Consider the following 5,993-nt stretch of genomic DNA (forward strand, 5'->3'; position numbering starts at 1 on the left):
TGTAAATCATGTCACGGTAACATCTTTCTTGTACATAGTTCTCTATATGTCATTTTCCCCGAGCTTTATCATATTTGGTGCAGAATTCTCAATATACTGGAACTGTAAAACATTTACGATCAACCAATTTGCAGCATTACAGCACCATTTTTGTACCTTTTAGCTGGCTTTCCCTTGTCAGTGTAGTTGTTGTGTTGTTTAAATAATCGATGTGGGTTTGGCCAAACAGGTATGTAATTAGGACTCAGTTTGCACTCAGCAGTCAAAGGACAGAGTAATAAAGCAAAATGCTTGGGTCTCAAAGATCTCTTTGTAGGAGGAGGACACTGGACCCAGAAAGGAAGATGTGCTTACCGAGTTCCATACTAGGGATATTTCCACATAGCGAGTCTGATGCTACCACCCACTCACCAAAAAGAAGGGTGGACTCCATCCACAGTAGAGCAGTCTAAACAGTCTCCTCTTGTTCAAATTTAGTTCAGATTTGAATAACTTCTTTCCTACAGTAGATTTCCAGCTCTGACTGAGAGGCATGTCAGCCTCAGAGCCTAGCTATTTAAACTCTGGGAGAGTTTTCTATAATGTGTAAGAAAAAGTAAATGCTGCCTACTTCAACTTGAGTACTCATATTGTCCCTCACCAGAAGAGAAAACAAAGACCCAGAATAGCTGGCTCTTTTTGGGCCAGGAGCATCCTTTAAAGAGGCTTAATTAAGACCAAACCCTTCCGCTTCTCTGAAGGAAGCGGGAGTTCTGGGTTCCAGTCCTTTGGTGCCCTGATGTACCAGGATCTGTGCCATCATCATACCATGAGGCCTGAAGGAGGTGGAATGTGGAGTGCGTGGGGAGTCAGTGCTCCTGAGGGTCAGCGCCTCTCATCCTTGCAGCGTGTCACACTTTCGACATCATGTGCATCCTCAGGTCCCTCATGAGTATGATGGGCATGAGTTTTCAGATTTTAAAGTACTCAGTTTTTATAACATCCCTTTTCTGCTCCCAAACCGCAGAGAGCTCCTTTTCTTCTTGTACCTTCACATCTGTTTCTCAGGCTGACTTTCCAGGCCCCCAGTGCTGCATTCTCATCTGACCTAGCCTGTCTCCAGTACCTGCCCTATCTCTGCTGTTCTAAGTCTACAGAGCTTGTGTGTCCTTGTCTTCACTCCTATGCTAGTTTATCTCCATGTGCTTCCTTTTCCCTTTCTCAGGTTGTCATCTCAGTCCACTCAACTGCACAAACTCCACCTGACTAGATATAGTCCAACAAATGTTTCTCACACATGTTAGAAAAATAACTGAGAAGTGGGCCAGACGCAGTGGCCCACACCTATCCCAATACGTTGGGAGGTCAAGGCAGGTGGATCACTTGAAGCCAGGGGTTTGAGGCCAGCCTGGTCAACGTGGTGAAACCCAGTCTCTACCAAAAAAAAAATCACAAAGCTTAGCCAGATGTGGTGGTGCACACTGTAATCCCAGCTATTCAGGGGGCTGAGGTGGGAGGATCACCTGAACCTGGGAGGCGGAGGTTACAGTGAGCCAAGATCACACCACTGCACTCCACTCTGGGCGATAGAGCGAGACTCTGTCTCAAAAAAAAAAAAAAAAGAAAAAAAAAGAAAGAAACGAAAAATAACTGAGAAGGGAATATGTGTTATATCCCTTAGCTGAAAGCAAACATTAGAGGACATGAGATAGGATGATAAAGGAGATGGACCCAATTTAAAAAGGGCCATAGAAGGGAGAGTCAGGTAGGAGAAGGAAGCTGAGGATGGACAGAGGATGGAAGGATACAGAGGTTTGTGAAAGACACCAATAGGGGTTGTTTAGCCCAAAAGGAGTACCCTTCTTGTCTCTAACCATTCCCTCTGTTTTCCCAGAATAAATATCTCTTAAGCAACAAGTATGAAGAAACTAGTCCCTGGCCTCAAGTACCCAAGATGGTACTGAAGGAAGGAGTGCCTTTGCCACGTCACCGATAAGTCTTCCTATGTTCTGTGGGCGGGGTCACCATGCCTTCCAAGAGAGTCATTTCCCCTCATTGAGATTCAGTTTTCTTATCTACACAAGGAGGAAACTGGATTAGGTCTGGGTTCTCAGGCTTAGATGTGCACCAGGATCACCATGGCAAAGTTTTCAGGTTGCCCACCCAAATCAACCCACCTTGCTCCCAAGGCAAAGGGATGCAGTGAGGCACAGGAGGTCCAGCCAGACTGACTTTCCCAGTCTCTGTGAGCAGAAGTGATTCATGCTACTTCCAAGTCCAGGTCTTACAACATTGGACTGGCCTCCTCTGTGATTTTTTTCTTCTCAACAGCTAGAATGCCAAAATGGACATAAGTGTGCCCCAACTTTAATCATGCAGATAATGGTAATGTCCTAGAAATGGCCTGAACAGTAAAATGGAAGGAGGCCACATCCCTGAATAATTGTTAAGCACAGTTATTTTGCTAGCCTGGACTGTTCATTTTGGGACTGTTATGTGAGATTAAAATATTTATATATTTTTACCCACTATACTCTGATATTTCATTCCATGAGCTTAGCCTTACCCTAACAAATTCAACAGCTTTTGGAGCTATTATAAATACAAATCCCTGGGCCCTAATCCCAGAAATTTGGGTTCTACGGATCAAAGATAGGACTATAGCATGTGGGTCTTTTAAAAGTGCATTAGGTTTGTTGATGTGCTGCAAAGTTTGAACACTACTGGATTAGATGAACTAAAGTTTTCTTTTTAATCATAGGACGTTCTAGTCCTGATGAAGGAATAAAGGTTGCTGCCTACGTATTCAGAGCTTTTGAAGACAACACTGAGGCAAAATAATTCAATTTAACTCAAAGAGCTTCTACCTCCTACACAGTCTCCCAGAACTAGCAAGGCAGTCCTTTTATACTGAAAGCCCTTCACTATAGGATACATCTGTGAGCAAACGCAAAGTCACTGTAAGAGGAACTCATGTTTCCAAAACAGTGACAAGTTAAAAGAGGTGTCACACGCATGAAATGCCTCCTTTTCACTCCAGCAACCAGTGAACTGGCTGGTTTGGGATAACATGGCTGTTTTAAATCCTTAATCCTTCAGGTTTCAAAGTATGCTAAACCTTATTTGAAATCATATACAATAATCATTACAAAGATGTTTAACAGTAATAATAATAAACAATGGAGCTTTTATGGTATGCTAGGCACTAGTTTATTTACGTTTTATTCTCAAAAGAATGCCCAGGAGGCAAATACTATTATTATTCCCCCTTTAGTGATGAAGAAACAGAAGCACAAAGACTTTAGGCAATGTACAAGGTCACATGTATAATAGGTGGTCCCCCAGGAGCAAACGAGGATAGTCTGTTTCTGTAGGCCACACTTTTCGCCACTCATCTTTATTTGAAGGAAAAAAGCAAACTTGCTTATAACCACACAGAAAGATAAAGGTAGAATGCTCCTGAAAAAAATTCCACCTCACAGGATTGTTTTGAGGATTAAATGGCAAGCCATTATGATTAATTTAATTATGATTAGATAAGGACACTGTGCTAAGTAGGTAATTGAAAAAAAATCAATATATCAAAAGGATTGATATCTTTAATATATAAAGAGGTCACCAGTTTAATAAGAAAAAGAGGTAAATGTAATATAAATTAAATCAAGGGGCTATCATAGTTTGCCTACCCAATCCACACAAGATTAAAAATATAATGTAGTGGGGGCATAGGTACAGGAAGGGGATGTTCTCATGCAGTCCTCCCAGGAAAGCAAATTGATGCATTTGCTGTCTTTGCTGTCTTTGCTGTCTTTGAGCTAAGCCCCATTTGAGCTAAGCAATGTGAGCTAAGCCCCATTCTAGTTTCCAGGCCCTCTGCACATTTGGCTGCTTTGCCTCCTTGTTGACACTCCCCTCTCCTCTTAATCCTTCTTTAGGTAAGAGACTTGCCTCAGTCAACTCAGGCCGAGGTGGTCTTTCAGGTGGCGTCCTCACTGGAGGCTTGAACAGGCCCTGAGGTTTGTCTCACATAGGGTCAAAGGGCATGGTCACAACAGCTGGCCGAGCTTCCGGGATCTGCTGCTATGTGTGTGTTCCCCTCGTCCTCCCCAGCTCAGGCTGTTCCAGGAACCCCATGTTCTCTGTGAGAATGTGGGCTGAGCTGTCTGACCTGTCATAATAAATGTCCCTTCAGAGATCTCTCCTGGGTACAGGAAACAGATGCCTGTTAGAGGAGGAATATGAGGTGGGAGGCAGGGTTGGGAAGATAAACCCTTGACCCTGCCCACACAAAGTGTGATCACTTCCCCCTTCTTTATACCTTTCACCTTCTTCTTTCTTTTATTTTTTTGAGACAGGGTCTCACTTTGCCACCCAGGTTGAAGTGCAGTGGCGTGAACACAGCTCATTGCAGGCTCGACCCCGTGCTCCAGTGATCCTCCCACCTCAGCCCTTCAAGTAGCTGGGACCACAGGCGTGCACCACCACATCCAGCTAATGTTACCTTTCCCCTTTTATCCGTTTATATCCCTTCCTCATCCAACTTCCATGCTGTCTTCTCTTGACTAGATTGTGCCCTCAATACACATCTCCCTTTTGCACACTGCCATGACTTTTGTATTCTATTTTCCTTTTAGGCTTTGCACTGTTCAATTTTATGTGTTCTTTTCTGTGTGTCTTGCATTCACACTCACTGTTTGGGTATAAAGTGACAAGTTGGACAGATTTCTGGAGCCAGGCCAATTATAAGACTTTCATTTAAAGGCCGATATTCAATGTGTCTTGGTTTCAGCCCCTGTGGGAGCAGTCCACACACTAATGCAGGGCTTGTGGAACATGGGGGCCTACTTTGTTTTGCTGAGCGACCTCACCCACACAATTGCCCTCTCTGATTCCCCTTTCCCTCTGGTAGTTCTCTAGTCCTGATCCCCCTCTGAGTGTGTCCCCACTGTGCCCCAGCTCTGGAAAGTCTCCTGCTGGGAGGGACTTTACTCACATGCAAGCCATGTAAATTGTTTACCATTTACAATTCTACCAGCAATCTGGAAGAAATTCAGTTCCTCAACATTCTTACCAATACTTATTAAAGTTAGTCATTTTAATCTTAGCCATTCTGATAGGTGTCTATTGGTATCACGTTGTGATTTTAAGTTGCATTTCCCTAAACACTAATGATATTTGAGCATGTTTTTAAATGTGTTTGCCATTCAGACATCTTCTTTTTTGAAATGTCTGTTAAAATATTTTGCCTATTTTTAAATCGCATTATTTGTATTTTTATTGTTGAGTTTTCTGGATAATAGTCTTTCATCACAGATATATGCTTTGCAGCTAATATAGATGTGCAGTATTTACCAGTTTTCAATATTGCTTTAACAGCATCCCACAGGTTTTGCTGTGCTGTTTTTGTTTTCATTCAGATCAAAATATTTTCTAACTTCCCTTTTGGTTTCTTGTTTGATCTATGTTTTTGCAGAAAATATGGCGTATCCTGGTGGATGTTCCATGTGCACTTGAAAAGAATGTGTACTCTGCTATCATTGTGTGTTCTTTAAGTGTCAGGGGAGGTTGATTGATAATGTTGTTCAAGTCTTCAATACTCTTGCTGATTTTCTGCCTTCCTGATTTACCAGTTATGGATAATAGATATTGAAAACTCAGGCTACAATTATGGATTTGTCCATTTCCCCTTTCAGTTCTTTCAATGTTTGCTTCAGGTAATTTGAAGCCATGTTTTCAGTGGCTTGAGCGTTTAGAATTGTTCTGTCCTATTGATTAATGGATCCCATTATCCTTTGAAAATGACTCTGTTGGGCCTGGGTAATAGTCTTCCTTCTGAAATCTATATAGTCTAATATTGATATAGCTACTCCAGCTTTCTTCTGACCAGCATCAGCACGGTGTATGTTTTCATATCCTTTTACTGTTAATTTCTTTGTGTCTTCATATAATGTACATTTCTTGTAGATAGTGTATAGTTGAGTCTTCTTTTTTTAAATCCAGTCTATATCTGGCTT

The sequence above is a fragment of the Nomascus leucogenys genome, unplaced genomic scaffold (genome assembly GCF_006542625.1).
Source record: "Nomascus leucogenys isolate Asia unplaced genomic scaffold, Asia_NLE_v1 Super-Scaffold_361, whole genome shotgun sequence".
NCBI lineage: Eukaryota > Metazoa > Chordata > Mammalia > Primates > Hylobatidae > Nomascus > Nomascus leucogenys.